General features: G+C 40.1%; 1 long non-coding RNA gene across 1 annotated transcript; it reads right to left on the reverse strand.

The window, feature by feature from the left end:
• Nucleotides 1-464: 464 nt before the first annotated feature.
• On the reverse strand, nucleotides 465-12,084 carry LOC309610001. Its single transcript, XR_014233690.1, has 3 exons — nucleotides 6,752-12,084; nucleotides 5,056-6,409; nucleotides 465-5,005 (listed from the first exon to the last, which is right to left on the reverse strand). It is a non-coding gene; the product is annotated as an uncharacterized lncRNA (long non-coding RNA).
• Between the last annotated feature and the right edge of the window lie 4,444 nt (nucleotides 12,085-16,528).

The raw sequence follows: 16,528 nt of genomic DNA on the forward strand, positions 1-16,528 counted from the left end.
TGGGTTTTTTCCTTAATGAAAGAGTTTTTAACCAATTTCTATTTTCTTTTTTTTTTTTTAAATAATGTACCTTAATAGCTTTTCTTTTTTTTTTTTTTTGTTTTATTTTTATAAATTTATTTTATTTATTTAGTTTTGGCTGCGTTGGGTCTTCGTTGCTGTGCGCGGGCTTTCTCTAGTTGCGGCGAGCGGGGGCTACTCTTCGTTGCGGTGCGCGGGCTTCTCACTGCGGCAGCTTCTCTTGGTGCGGAGCACGGGCTCTAGGTGCACGGGCTTCAGTAGTTGTGGCTTGTGGGCTCAGTGGTTGTGGCTCGCGGGCTCTAAAGCTCAGGCTCAGTAGTTGTGGCGCACGGGCTTAGTTGCTCCGCGGCATGTGGGGTCTTCCCGGACCAGGGCTCAAACCCGTGTCCCCTGCATTGGCAGGCGGATTCTTAACCACTGCGCCACTGGGGAAGTCCACCAATTTCTATTTTCCTTTATTGTATTTTGGATTTCGCTAGGTTGGAACAGGCTGGACCATTGTGAGAGCCTGGAGCTTGACCAGGTCATGAGGCTGGGCAAAGGGGGCAAGATTAACAGGCTCCACTGTCATTTCAGAGAAACGTCTAACCCAGTGGGCAAGGCATGGTTTTCATGGTTTCCCATTCATAATCTGTAGGAAAAGTTACAGTGCTTGAAAATGGAAGACCTTGATTTTAATTGTTTGTTTTTGTTTTTTTTTTTTTTGGCCAAGCTACACAGCTTGCAGGATCTTAGTTCCCTAACCAGGGATTGAACCCAAGCTCTCAGCAGTGAAAGCGCAGAGTCCTAACCACTGGACCACTGGGGAATTCCCTGAATTCTGGTTTTACTATTTAGTAGTGATACTGAACAAGAGTCTTTACCTGGGTCTCAATGTCTCTTCCACAAAACAGAGATAAAAAAACCCTGCTATTACCACATCCTGATTTTTTTCTTAAAGGTCATATGAGCCTCACATCAAATATATGTGAAGCCATTTTTTTAAAACTTTACAGTATTATAAACATATTATTATTTTTATTTTTGATACTATTATCATTCCTTATTACCTTGAATCTTTATGTTCTTGGCAAAAGCTATGATAGGCTTTAAGTCTTGAATACAGCTTGAGAAAGGCTAATAGTTAATAGCTAATGCTGAAAAAAAGAAAAACTATGTCTTTGAAAATATTAACACATTTGAAATTAATTTTTGAATCAGAAGGTAATGCCTAAAGCAAATCTACATTACAGCAAAACATTAAATATTTATCTCCTTGAGATTGCAAGGACTTTGTATCTAGCACCCTAGAATAGGACCTATTTTCCCAGCACCAAAAAGCTGACCTATTAGCATTTGCTATTGCAAATGGTTGCCACCAAAACCAATAGTGGAGATTTAATTTATGGACTATGTGAAAGGCAAATCCCTTAGGATATTTACAAATATTTTTTCTGATTATAAATATAACACATTCATTGTAGAAATTTTGGACACTCCATATATGCATAAAAAAGAGAATTATTATAACTTGTAATCACATTTTGCATAGATAGTCCCTGTTAACATTTCTGCATAGTTTTTCCAATTTCCTTCTCCCTCTCATCTGCTTTTTTTTTTTTTTTTTATGAACTTTATTTATCTTTGGCTGTGTTGTGTCTTCGTTGCTGCGCGTGGGCTTTCTCTAGTTGCGTGGAAGGGAGGCTACTCTTCGTTGCGGTGCGCGGGCTTCTCATTGCGGTGGCTTCTCTTGTTGCAGAGCATGGGCTCTAGGCGCGTGGGCTTCAGTAGTTGTGGCTCACGGGCTGTAGAGTGCAGGCTCAGTAGTTGTGGTGCATGGGCTTAGTTGCTCCGCGGCATGTGGTATCTTCCCGGACCAGGGCTTGAACCCGTGTCCCCTGCACTGGCAGGCGGATTCTTAACCACTGCGCCACCAGGGAAGCCCTCATCTGCTTTTTTTTTTTTTTTTTTTTTTTTTGGCAGCACTGCTCAGCTTGAGGAATTTTAGTTCCTGGACCAGGTACTGAACCCTGGCCCTCGGCAGTGACAGGGCAGAGTCCTAACCACTGGACCGCCAGGGAATTCCCTCCACATATTTAATTGTAAGCAGTACCATAACATTATATAATTTTTTAAAATTAATTATTTATTTATTTTTGGCTGCGTTGGGTCTTCATTGCTGCACACGGGCTTTCTCTAGTTGCAGCAAGCGGGGGCTAATCTTCGTTGTGGTGCATGGCGCTTCTCACTGTGGTGGTCTCTCTTGTTGCAGAGCACGGGCTCTAGGTGCGTGGGCTTCAGTAGTTGTGGCACATGGGCTCAGTAGTTGTGGCTCGCAGGGTCTAGAACGCAGGCTCAGTAGTTGTGGCACACAGGATTAGTTGCCCCGCGGCATGTGGGATCTTCTCGGACCAGGGCTCGAACCCGTGTCCCCTGCATTGACAGGTGGATTCTTAACCACTGCACCACCAGGGAAGCCCTGACAGGCGTATTCTTAACCACTGTGCCAACAGGGAAGTCCTACATAATCTTTCAAAACTCAATTTTTTTTTTGCTTGTAAAATTTAATTTTTTTTAGATCTAAAATCTAAAAACCTTTTAAGAAAATATCTGAATTTGTTTCAAAGTTAAATATTTTCCCTCCAAGTATATTTCTAAGGACTCAAGTTCAAAACCTTGCACTACTCTGAACTACTTCTCTTTTTTTCTTATGGGAAATCATCTGAATTGACTTGATTCTGAATCAAATCTGAATTCTATCCTAATAATTCTTTCCTTTCTATTCCTATTACCATGGCCCTGGCCCAGGTGGTCCCTGTTTCCTCAACACTAAATCACTGAAGTAGGTTTTTGACTGGTCTCCTTCTTTCTAGTCTCTTTTCTCTGTAATCTATTTTATAAACCTCTTTAATGTATCATTACCCTGCTCAAAAATATTGACTGACTCTACATTCTGTAGCAGAGGTCCCAAACTGGAGCTCCAAGTCTGGACATAGTCTGCAAATTGTGCTCTGTGTTCTGTGTTCAGTGTTCTGAACATTGTTTTTTAATTAGTTGGAATCCTTTAGATGCGTCACTGATTTGTGTTACCTGCCTGGCCTCCAGGTTTCCAAGTATGGCTGAGCAGACTGCACTGTATAACTCCAGGGGGACTGTGCGCGTAGCACTCCCTAGAGTTGTGCACAACGTGTAAAGTCAGCACCGCTCTACCTGGTGGTCTTGCTAAAGCCTATGGGCATTTGAGGTTCTACACTGTAGTCTATACAACATGAGAAAGAAAACTGATATCTTGTCTAACCCTGTCCACCATAACAGCTAATCAAGCCCATCCTGTACCACAGCCTGGAAAAGGCTGACATTCCTAAAAGCCTTGCACCTTAAGATAAGCCATGAAAAACAGGAATATTCTAAAAGCCTTGAATTCCAAGATAAGCCATAAAGTTGTTTTTTATTCAAAAGACAGAAACATTTTGTTCCTTTTTTTATCAAAATGGAGCCAAATGTTACCCAATCAGAATTGTCCACTACCATGTAACAATCTGAGTTATCGCCTGACCTTGTGGTTTTCTACGCAAATGCATCTTATTTTCTTGATTAGGTGTCTCCTTTGCAAATGCAAGTTAAAACTCTAGTCAGTTCTTCAATTTGTCTCTGAGTTTTGCAGATTAAAGTGTAAAAGTCCTTAAATCCTAATTCCAAGTTCTAATGTGGACCCTATGACCCTAGTTTTCTCCTTGCCTAAATATTATACTTGAGACAAACTGACTTATTTCCCTCTTAAGATAATCTCAATTCTTTGTTGCATTTTTCCTTCCTCTGATCTTTCTGCTCTCCTTTTCCTCTCCTCTTAACTTACATTACTTCCATTCTCTAAGACCTATATCAATCCTACCTCCTTCACGAAGCCTTATTTTAAGATAATAATGCCTAAAACAAATCTGCATTACTGGAAAACACTAAATATTTATCTTCTCAAGATTGCAAGGACTTTGTATCTAGCACCCTTTAGTTTTCATCCTTTTTTCCCTCTTTCTGCCCTTATTGTCTACTTTATTATTTATTTGACATGGTGTACCTCCTGTATGTATTTTTATTTTTCTTATTCATTTTTAATTATCTTTCAAGTTAAAATACAAAAATATAGAGGAGCAAAATGAAATGTTGAAACACTTGTAATAATACAATAAATACCAAAAAAAACTAGTTGAATATTTGCATTATCTTGGGATGGACAGAGCCCTCTAGTCTGATGCCAAAAGGTATAAACCTTAAATTTAGAAACAATAATTTGACTTCGTAGAAGTGTTACATTTCTGTATATTTGTTCCATGGAGTAAAACATGAAGTATCTTTTTTTGTCAGGTGGCTTTTCAACTTTTAGAAATGTGCCTGTGCTGTTGTGTTGATTTCAGAAGGGGCTAATTTCCTTGTCCATAACATGGGAAAAAAATGGCCAGCCTTTCAGGGCCTTGATTAACAGCAGCACATATCTCTATAAAGCACGGTTGCCATTGTAAAGAGAGTAAAAATGTGTAGAACATTGATACTTATGATAGATTTCACTGCCAAGGACCTAGGTGCAGCCAAAAAAAACAAAAACAACAAACAAACAAAACTGTATTACTAGAGCCTTTGGTTTTAGACAGAATCTGAACAGTTCCAGCAAGAATATAACGGAAATTTTATGAATGTAGGGAATGAAACTACTAAACAGTAGATGGGAGTTAATCACTATTCTTCTAGTCTTAGGGCTAAAGAAAAGCTGTTGGACTGGTCATTAATACTTTTGACAAATGAAGAAATCTACGTTATTTTCAAGAAGCCAAAAAAGGAGGATTCCCCCCACCCCAAGGAAAATATAGTAAAATCTGAGTAATTTGTAACAAATAAAGCACCTTTAAACTGAAACCGTGCACCTCAGATTGGGACTTGAACCTACATGCTGGGACTCAAACCCGGCCAAAACCCTGACTGGGACTTGAACCCACGCAGCCGGGACTCGAACCTGGCCAAAACCCAGATTGGGACTTGAACCCATGTGGCTGGGACTCAAACCCAGCCAAAACCCACAGTCTTTCAACTGAGATCACACACCTGGTTTCAGGACTTAATGAAGCTCAAGTTCTTGATGTCTCATTGCAGAAAGAATTCAGTGAGAGAAAAAGCGATAGGTAAAAGTGGATTCATTTAGAGAGAAACACACTCCACAGACAGATTGTGGGCCATCTCAGAAGGTGAGAAAGTCACCAGGATATGGGGGTTGTCAGTTTTTATAGAGGCGGGTAATTTCATGGCTAATGAGTGAGAGGAGTATTCCAGCTATTTCAAGAAGGGGCGGGGATTTCCAAGAATTGACCACTGCCCACTTTTTGATCCTTAGGGATCCTTGGAACTGTCATGGCGCCTGTGGGTGTGTCATTTAACTTACTGATGTGTTACAGTGAGCGTATACTGAGGCTCAAGGTCTAGTGGAAGTCGACTTGTCCGCCATCTTGGACCCATTTGGTTTTAATCAGTTTATGTCATGTCCTCAGGCTATGTTATTCTTTCAAAGGTTGTCCCCTGCCCCCTTCACTCCTGTTTCAAAACTACTATGAATTGACATCTGTTGAGTGGGTGAGGTCCAAGTCCAATTGGGGAGGTTCCCTGCTTCCGTAATTTCTCTGCACACTCTCTAGACCCCACCCCAGATGCCGCTAAGAGTTTTCATCCTCTGTTACAAACAATTTTCTCAAGCTTATGTAAAGTGTAAGTAAAAGCTTCTTTAGTACATTTTGTTCTATTTATTGACCTAGAACATGTAATCTAAGTAGAAAATGGTGAACTTAGTGTGCAAATCCAAGAAAGTGTTGAGAAAGTCCTGTTGCCCTCCCTTCCAGATCAAGAATGTTGGTGTTTAGGGATGGCAACTTGGTTGGGGTGAGAGAAGTGGTGAACAGTGCAGCATGATGGAAATTTGTGTTGGGCTAATTCTTTGAGAAAATAGTCTTTTGCCCACCTCAAAGGAGGTATGTGAGAGAGTTCATTAAACTTATGGAAGCACAAATGCCAATCGAAGCCCCCTCTTGTCACTCTTCCCCTTCCAAACAAATTGTCAGCCCCAAGCCCAACTACGTAAAAATTCTGGAGATGGCACTGCTGTAAATCTCTCTGGCAAATGTATCTTCACCCTCATTTTCACTCTACCCTCCTTCAGATGGCAGAGGTAAGTGAAGAAAGAAAACAATAACGTTTATTAAGCACTGAATATGTGTCAGATGCTATTGTATCTGCTTTATATTTAATAACACATTTATTCTTCTGAACAATTTATGTTTTATTGGTTTTAATTTTGCAGATGAGGAAACTGAGGTACAGACAAACTAATTAGCCTGTTTAAGGTCACTGTTAAAAAAGCTATGTCAGGGGGCTTCCCTGGTGGCGCAGTGGTTGAGAATCTGCCTGCTAATGCAGGGGACACGGGTTCGAGCCCTGGTCTGGGAGGATCCCACATGCCGCGGAGCGACTGGGCCCGTGAGCCACAACTACTGAGCCTGCGCGTCTGGAGCCTGTGCTCCGCAACAAGAGAGGCCACGATAGTGAGAGGCCGGCGCACCGCGATGAAGAGTGGCCCCCACTTGCCGCAGCTGGAGAAAGCCCTCGCACAGAAACGAAGACCCAACACAGCCAAATAAATAAATAAATAAATAATAATTAAAGGTGCTAATAATTTAAAAAAAAAAGAAAAAAGAAAAAAAGCTATGTCAGGAACGACTGAAATGTGACCTGAGGACCTCCACCTTTGCACCCGTGCTGGACTTTTGCTGAACACTCTAAATTAAACTGCTGAATAGTTGCTGAGTTGGCAAAAGGAAGGAAGAATGTTGAGAACTGGACTTAGTCTGGACTAAGGATGAGATGTGTTCCATAACCCAATTGTATGTATAGAACAATTTTACCCTCCAATCCAAACTCTTGGTAAACAAGAGTTTACCAAACAACTCTTGGTAAACTTCCCCCTTTTTCCCATAAAATGCTTACCCATTTTCCTCCAGAGGGGAATCTGAGATCCCTGAACTGCAATTCTAAGACCCCAAATAATCTGCCTTTTTGCCCTCTTTATAGCTTGGGGTCCTTTCAGCTAACAGTCACAAAGCTAATAACTGGTAGAGCCAGGATTCTAACCCAGGTAGTAAGGCTTCAGAATCTACACGCTTAGCTACTACACTAGGAACAAGGGGTGGGGGTAAGTGGTAGGGTGGAAGAGGGGGCTCAAAGAAATAATAACAGCTGTCATTTATTGAACAATTTGTACTGAGTACCTTCAATCCTCAGAACCACCTATAAATCTGTAAAATGAGGCTTGGAGAGGTTAATTAATGTAAGAGACCCTGAAGTCCTGAGAATTTCTAATGTGGCCCCTGCGTGTCTCTGCCTGAAGTTGTTCCTCCCATTCCTTCTTGCACAGCATCTTAGCCCCTAACTGTTCCTCCCACTCATTCTGATGGATCCAAGTAGCCCAAACAATGGCTGCTAATCTGCATCAATTCCCTCCTTTTCCAAGAAACTTTTCTGACCAGCTATTCCCAAAACTAGCTGAATTTTGGCTGACAATCCCCTCCCCGACCCTAGCTAAAATTCTATAAAATTCTTGCTCCTTCTTTCCCCAAGATAGAACATTCCTTAGCTCCTTCAGGAGCCTTCTCAAGCCTGACATTTTAAAAATAAACTCTTATGCTAATGGTGCTCTGGCTGATATTTTTCCACATTAATTTCCCCAAAGCCACATGCCTGGGAAGTAATAGAACTATGATTCAGATCCCGACCATTTATTTGCTACACTATACTGGAAACTTTCAATTTTAAAAGTTACTTGTTGAATTATTTGTTTGCAGTTTGAAATGCCCTTTCTCATAGAAGCGATTTCAAGGTCTGAAGCCAGCTCTTTAGGCTGGTATAACCACCCTGATCTGCCATAAGTGGAGGAAACAAAGCAATAATGAAAGATTGGAATTGAGTGAATGAAAGAAGTTTTAGCAGGATGACCATATAATTTATTGTCCAACTAGGAGACTTTGGAGAGGGAAAGAGGTGCTATTAATAATTACACTGGGACTATAGGTATAAACTGGGACTCTCCTGGACACACCAGGACATATTTATTCTCTAGGTTTAGGTCACAACTGAATGACTTTGAGCAAGTCATCCTACCCTGCTTGAGCCTCAATTTCTTCATTGTAAAATGGGAGGGTTGACACTAGCTCATGGGGTGGTTGTGAGAATGAGAGTGTATAGTACACACTTGAATTTATAAAGTACCATAGAAAAATAACTTTTTCATAATAATTATTGCTAATATACTGACCTGAGGTCTTTGGTATGTTAGAACACTATCACACTGTATATTAATTGTGGATTCAAGTTGCTCTCCTCTTTGATACTCTCTTTTCAACTGTGGTGAGAGGCAGAGAAAGCAACCAAACAGTAAGAGGACATAGGCACTCCATCCCCGCACCAGGGCACACCAAGTACCTAGAGAATAAATTCTATTTCCTTCCAGAAACCAAATCAAACCAAACCAAAACAAAAAACCACTTTTGAAACTGAATACTGCTAGATCCATTAAACTATAACTTGCTTGTCTAATAAATAGTAATTTGTAACCTGTCTTCACTGATCAAGTTCGCTTTAATTGTTCTTGCAAACTGCATACCCCTCAAGCTTCACTTAGCTTAGACAATATTATCACAAGACTCCTTTGACCGCCACTATAGATAACACCTCTGACGTATGGGTCACTACCGTCAACTTAGGTAACAGTTGCCTAAGTTGTTTTTCAGGAACTTGGAGATAATTCTTGCCTGGTTCAGACCGGTTGAGACCACTGACCATTCAACTGGGCCTGATGAGTGTCCGATGGATGATCTTGTGACGTCAGAAGGCCAAAAATTCCACCCCGAGAACATGCTAATGACGCCATTTTCTGAACATGCATCCCAAGACAAGCCATGAGCTCAACTACATTTGTGCAGACCACCAATTACCTCACTTTTCTTACTTCCAACCATCTTTCCCCATGCCTCACCACCCTACCTCTTTATCCCATAAATATCCCTAAACCCTCTCTTGGTGGAGGTGGATTTGAGACTTGTTCTGCTGTCTCCTTGCTTGGCTGCCTTGTAAATAAACCTTTTCTCTGCTGCAAACCTCAGCGTCTCTGTGTTCAGTTTGCTGCAAGTCAGTCAATCGAACCTGGGTCAGTGACACTTTGTTTTTATTGAAGTACAAAGTGAATCGATGTTGGTGAGTGAAACATCAAATTTATAAACATAAACCCCAATCACCATGCCAGTCAGAGAAAGGTTCATGGATATTCAGTCACCACGAAGTCCTTGAGCCCAAGTCTCAAGTGAGCCGAGTTTACCTAAACTCTGTGCTCAGGTTAGCTTACCCTCTGGCTATTGTTCAAACATCTTCCCCAGATCTTCCTCCAAGGTGGCACTAATTAGACCAATGTGCTTTTCAGCCTTTGTTGACTGTTCATTATTTCTCATTGTAATATCTTCAGGAGGAAGCCCATTTCTACAGTAACCAGTACATGCCTGGGGAGTCCATTTTGTGGACTTCACGCACTCCTTTGGCCAGCTTCCAATGTGTCCTTGGCTTACGGGAGATCTGGTAGTCTCAAGTCTGAAACTTAATTTGGTTTTCATTCTCTTATCTCATGTATGAGGGCCAGCTATTCAACTCCCTTCTTCTGTATTGCTGACCAGGACAATTTTCCCATAGAACTGAAAATCCTGCAAATACCCACATCTACATGACCTTGTTCTCTATTTTTCCAAGGCTTTTAACCAAATAAAATTTGGTTTCAATTCTATGAAACCACACATATTTTCAATTCTATGTGTGTTTCTTACATACAATTATGATTCATTTATTCATATATTCAACAAATGTCCATTGAGCACCTAGTATATGACAGGCATTGGTCTAGGTCTAGGGATAAAATAGTGAATGAGAAACTAAGTTTTTGCTCTCAAGGAATTTACTTCAATTGGGGAACACAAAAAACTACAAATTAATTAATAGATACTATATCGAATGGTAATAGTTGTTATGGAGAAAAAATAAGATAGAGCAAGGGGAATAGGCAGTCCAGGGGTGGGGAGCAGAAATACAAAATAGTATATAGGGTGCTCAAGGAAAGCTTTACAATGAAGGTGACATCTGAATAAAGACCCAAAGGAAGTGAGGGAGGAAGCCATATGGAGATGTGATGAAAGAGTGTTCCAAACAGAAGGAAGAGTAAGTGCAAAAGTCCTGAGGTGGAAGCATGTTTGCATTCAGGGAACAGAAAGGAAGCCAGTGTGGCTGGAGCTGAGGGTCCAAGGGGAAGAATATAAGGAAATGAGGTCAGGAAGATTAGGCCTGGGTCTTTGTTTTTAAGATCAGGAGTGAAATAGGATGTTGCTGGAGGTTTTGAGACAAAGTGACATGATCTGGCTTACATTATAACAGTAGGAAGGATAGATACAGAGAAGTATAGAGATCAGTTGGAAAGTTATTGCTAAAATCTGGGCAAGAAATGATGATGATTGGGAACAGAATGGTAGCAGTAAAGTGTTACAAAATGGCCAGATTATGGATATATTGCATTTTTAATTTAAAGACAATAAAATTTGTAAAGGATTCATGTACAGTTTGAGAAAAAGAGAGACATCAAAGATGACTCCAAGATTTCTGCTCTAAACATGTAAGAGAAAAGTTTTTCTTCACTGAGATGGGTAATGCTATAGAAGGAATAGGTTTGGGAGGAAATCAAGGGTTTGTGTTTAGATAAGTTGAGTTTTTGATGCCAGTCTGACATCCAAGTGGATATGCTTAATAAGCAGGAGTTCAGTGGAGAGGCCAAGGCTTGGATATATAAATTGGGGGAATTAGCTTGCAGATGATCTTTAAAGCCGTACAACTAGTTAAGCCCACCTAAGGAGCAATAGAAGTCAAAGACAGGAAGAGGTTCAAAGTGTGAGTTTTGTGGCACACAAGAATTTAGAGTTTGGGGAGATGTAGAGAAATTAGCAAAGGATACTGAGAAGTAGCAACCAATGAGACAGGAGGGGAATCGAGAGAGTGATGTCACACAAGCTAAGTGAAGAAAATGATCATAATCATACTCTACAATAATATACTTTTACATTTCATCACATGATATAAATTTACTTGCTTATCTCCTTCACTAGATGTCAGGTTTTTGAGGCCTGGGGATATATTACATCCATTTCTCTATCTTTAGGGCTATAGTTAGCTCAGTGCCTGCCACATGTCAGACTTCTTCCTGATGGGAATACTTTTCTTTTTTTTTCTTTTAATAAAACTTTTTATTTTGGGAAAAAATGTAAATTAGAGAAAAGTTGCAAGAATAGTACCATGAACTCTGGAACCCCCTTCACCTGGGTCACCAATTATCAGTAAATATTATGCCATTTGCTTTTCTTTCTCTCTCTCCCTTTGAAACTGAGTTACAGACATCATGACCTGTCACACCTAAATAATTTAGCATCTATTGTCGAAGAAAAAGATATTCTCTTACAAAACCACAGTGTAATTGCCAAATGTAGGAAATTTAACATTGATGCAGTGTTGTTATCAATCTACAGTCCATATGCAAATCTTGCCAATTGTTCTAATAACCTCTGTAACAATCCTTCCCCTTCACACATTTCATTTAGTTCCAGTCCCTGTGTGTCTTCCATCTCCCTTAATCTGGAACAGTTCCTCAGACTTTGTCTTCTATAGCATTGACATTTTTTTTTTTTTTAGCATTGACATTTCTGAAGCACAAAGACCAACAGGTTTTTAGAGTAGATTTGGAGTTTCTTGATGTTTCCTCGTTTTTAGATTTCCTCCATTTTAGGCAGGACAATACATAAGTGATATTGTATACAAATGAGAAACTCAATGTTGGTTGAATCACTAATAAAGAAAGTAATTCATTGATTTCTTAAAGGAAGATGTCAAGTCAGAAACTGTGAGGGGTCTGAGATGGTCACCTACCTGCATAGAGATAGGGAGGGAGGGAGGGAGGAAGGGAGGGAGAGAGAGGGATTGAGAGAGGGAGAGAGATAGAGAGATTGAGAGAGAGAGAGACAGAGAGAGAGAGAGGGAGAGAGAGGAAGAGAGAGAGGCAGGCTAAGGTTTCTGGATCAGAGATCAGAACTTTATTTACTCATAGTGCCAGAATAACACTGCAGCTTTGTCCCTCAGGCCTAGCACCCCTCAGATGACACAGTGAGAGTGAGGTGGCTAAGCCTATATATATGAAGGGATCAAACTGTAGTAGAGGAACACAAATATGGATCTGGGAGTTTACATGGGAAGAGACAACCATTCCTCTTTCCCCTCCTCGAAGAAAGGAGAGAAATCTTTGCCCCTGATGTAAACTAATTTTCCTTAGGAATAGGAGAGGAAGAGTCTTGGATTCTTACCCTTTGGAAGCTAAAGTATCTAAATTGTCTTTATGGAGAAGACAAAACCAGCCTCTCTGAGATTACAACCAGGGTTTTCTCCTCTTTTGACATGTATGCACGTAGGGAGATAGCTCTCTATCCTTCCCAAGGTCTCCCTAGGGAAGAGAGAAAGTTCTCTATCCTGGAATGAAAGGCTTTGACCCCAGGTAAGATACAGAAGTTTTATTACCCTTTAAATGGCAGCAAATGGCTTGGCAATTCAAGGCTATAAAGAGCAAATGTTCCAGGGGGACATAAAAGCAAACATTCTCATCTTCACAGTAGATCAGTATCCATGCTCAAGAGGCTGGGATTTTGCAGGAACACGGGGAACATTTATTTTCCTACACAGGACTGTGCAAAATTTCAGAATGGGTAAAATTTGCCTTTGGTAACATGTAGACATCCTTTCTTCACTATTTCTTTCCCATGTAATGCATCTTTTCTTTGACCTTTGGTGCTCTTGTGAGACTCTACCCTATCACTTCAATTTTGGGGCATGAAGCCCCTTCTGCAAATACTCTGTTACAAGACATGTTCGTGTCCCAAATTTAAATGTCCCATACGTTTAGGGCAGTGAACTTTAGCTAGTTGTTAGAAGGAAAGCAAACTAATTCAAAATTAGCTATCAATGAGTTCTATGCTCTTAATAGTGCAGGAGATTTTTTAAAGAGTACCAATATCTATCACACAGAGGTGAAGGGATTGAAAGAATGAAGTGAGGTAAAGTTTGTGAAAGCACACTTGTAATTTGTAAAATACCATAAAAATGAATGTCAGTTTGTATAATAATAATTACCAATACTACACTGAAGCCTGGGTACAGGAAGACACTGTATTTCTGTTCATGGCTTGTGTTGGCATGTAGGACACAGGCCTTTATTTTCCTGTTTTCTGTCTCATGATCATGAGATGGCTGCTATACCTCCAGACTCATGTTAACATACACTCCTCGCAGAAAGAAGGATGTGAAGTAAAGGGTGAAGAGGGCAAAATAAGTTTTGTCTTTTTATTCAGGAAAGGACACTCAGAAACTACTACCTTCATCTCAGTGTGTAAAAATGTGTCACATGACCAGCCCAGATGCCAAGGAGGATGGGAAAGTGTTTTTAATTGGGCATACAGCTACTTCAAATAAAATCAGGGCTCTATTAGGAAGAAGGATTGGGTTGGGAGTAGGGGGTGGATATTGTTTGAGTAGACGACTAGCAACGTTCACCCCATACAGCAATTTTACTTCTAGGAATTTATCCTACAGTTATACTCACTGTTGCAGAACCTGTTGGTGTCCCCAGCTAGATCCCTGGGGATCTCTGCTACCATTTTGGTGTGCCCATCCCCCCAGGGCTGCCCTGAGATGATTAGAGCCACCTGGACCTGAAGTGCCTAGAGTCCTGTGCTGCTGCCATACTCCCCACTCCACCCACTGGATAGCCCCCAGTTGGTGACTGTATGTTGGGGTACAATGTTCTGATCCCTAGCCTGAGGGCAAAAAGACTCTGCTTGGAGTTTATGCTTCAGAGCTCCCTGTAGGGAGACTGAATCTAGACTCCACCTGAAACCACATTCTTGCTTCACTTCTTCCTCTTCTGAGTCCTGCTTCCCTCGCTTTCCTTGGTTTCTCCTCAGAGCTTTCTCCTAACAAATCCCTTACACAAGAGTCTCCACCAGAATCTCTGCTTCTAGGGAGACAGACCTAAGACACTCGCACATGTGTAAAGTGATGCAAACAAGATTTTTCATTACTTCATTATTTGTAATAGGGAAAGAGCTCAAAAGCTAAATGTCCATCACTAGGATACTAGTTAAAGTACCAAAATATATATACGATTAAATACTTACCATGTAAGCTGTTAAAAAGAATAAGGTAGCTAAATTCACAACACTGGCTCCTCTGGGAAAGAAACTGGGGGTTGAGGGACAGGGTGGCAAGTAAAGACTTCACTGTACCTTTTGTTCCTTTTGAAGTTGGAGCTATTTGGATATATTGCATATATTTAAAAATAAATTTAACATTGAAAATTAATGTGGGTTAAAGCCTGTAAACTGATATTTAAGTGAAAATTTCCCAGTACCTATATGATTTATTAAATGACTACAAAATAGTAGTAACAAAACTATTATTTAGAGAGGGCAGATGGCAGAAGCAAGAAGAACTACAATCCTGCAGCCTGTGGAACAAAAACCACATTCACAGAAAGATAAACAAGATGAAAAAGTAGAGAGCTATGTACCAGATGAAGGAAAAAGATAAAACCGCAGAAAAACAACTAAATGAAGTGGAGATAGGCAACTTTCCAGAAAAATATTTCAGAATAATGATAGTGAAGATGATCCAGGACCTCGGAATAAGAATGGAGGCAAAGATTGAGGAGATGCAAGAAATGTTTAACAAAAACCTAGAAGAATTAAAGAACAAACAAACAGAGATGAACAGTACAATAACTGAAATGAAAACTACATTAGAAAGAATCAGTAGCAGAATAACTGAGACAGAAGAACGGATAAGTGACCTGGAAGACAGAATGGTGGAAATCACTGCTGCAGAACAGAATAAAGAAAAAAGAATGAAAAGAAATGAAGACAGCCTAAGAGACCTCTGGGACAACATTAAATGCAACAACATTCGCATTATAGGGGTCCCAGAAGGTGAAGAGAGAGAGAAAGGAGCAGAGAAAATATTTGAAGAGATTATAGTCAAAAACTTCCCTAACATGGGAAAGGAAATAGTCACCCAAGTCCAGGAAGTGCAGAGAGTCCCATACAGGATAAACCCAAGGAGAAACACACTGAGAACATAGTAATCAAATTGGCAAAAATTAAAGACAAAGAAAAATTATTGAAAGCAGCAAGGGAAAAATGACAAATAACACACAACGGAACTCCCATAAGGTTAACAGCTGATTTCTCAGCAGAAACTCTACAAGCCAGAAGGGAGTGGCATGATATACTTAAAGTGATGAAAGGGAAGAACCTACAACCAAGATTACTCTACCCGGCAAGGATCTCATTCAGATTCGATGGAGAACTCAAAAGCTTTACAGACAAGCAAAAGCTAAGAGAATTGAGCACCACCAAACCAGCTTTACAACAAATGCTAAAGGAACTTCTCTAAGTGGGAAACACAAGAGAAGAAAGGGACCTACAAAAACAAACCCAAAACAATTAAGAAAATGGTCATAGGAACATACATATCGATAATTACCTTAAATGTGAATGGATTAAATGCTCCAACCAAAAGACACAGGCTTGCTGAATGGATATAAAAACAAGACCCATATATATGCTGTCTACAAGAGACCCACTTCAGACCTAGGGACACATACAGACTGAAAGTGAGGGGATGGAAAAAGATATTCCATGCAAATGGAAATCAAAGGAAAGCTGGAGTAGCAATACTCATATCAGATAAAATAGACTTTAAAATAAAGAATATTACAAGAGACAGGGAAGGACACTACATAATGATCAAGGGATCAATCCAAGAAGAAGATATAACAATTATAATTATATATGCACCCAACATAGGAGCACCTCAATACATAAGGAAACTGCTAACAGCTATAAAAGAGGGAATCGACAGTAACACAATAATAGTGGGGGACTTTAACACCTCACTTACACCAATGGACAGATCATCCAAAATGAAAATAAATAAGGAAACAGAAGCTTTAAATGACACAAGAGACCAGATAGATTTAACTGAAATTTATAGGACATTCCATCCAAAAACAGCAGATTACACTTTCTTCTCAAGTGTGCATGGAACATTCTCCAGGATAGATCACATCTTGGGTCACAAATCAAGCCTCAGTAAATTTAAGAAAACTGAAATCATGTCAAGCATCTTTTCTGACCACAACGCTATGAGATTAGAAATCAATTACAGGGAAAAAACTGTAAAAAACACAAACACATGGAGCCAAACAATACGTTACTAAATAACCAAGAGATCACTGAAGAAATCAAAGAGGAAATCAAAAAATACCTAGAGACAAATGACGATGAAAACACGATGATCCAAAACCTATGGGATGCAG

The sequence above is a fragment of the Balaenoptera borealis genome (genome assembly GCF_965194805.1).
Source record: "Balaenoptera borealis genome assembly, chromosome: 13".
NCBI classification, from domain to species: domain Eukaryota; kingdom Metazoa; phylum Chordata; class Mammalia; order Artiodactyla; family Balaenopteridae; genus Balaenoptera; species Balaenoptera borealis.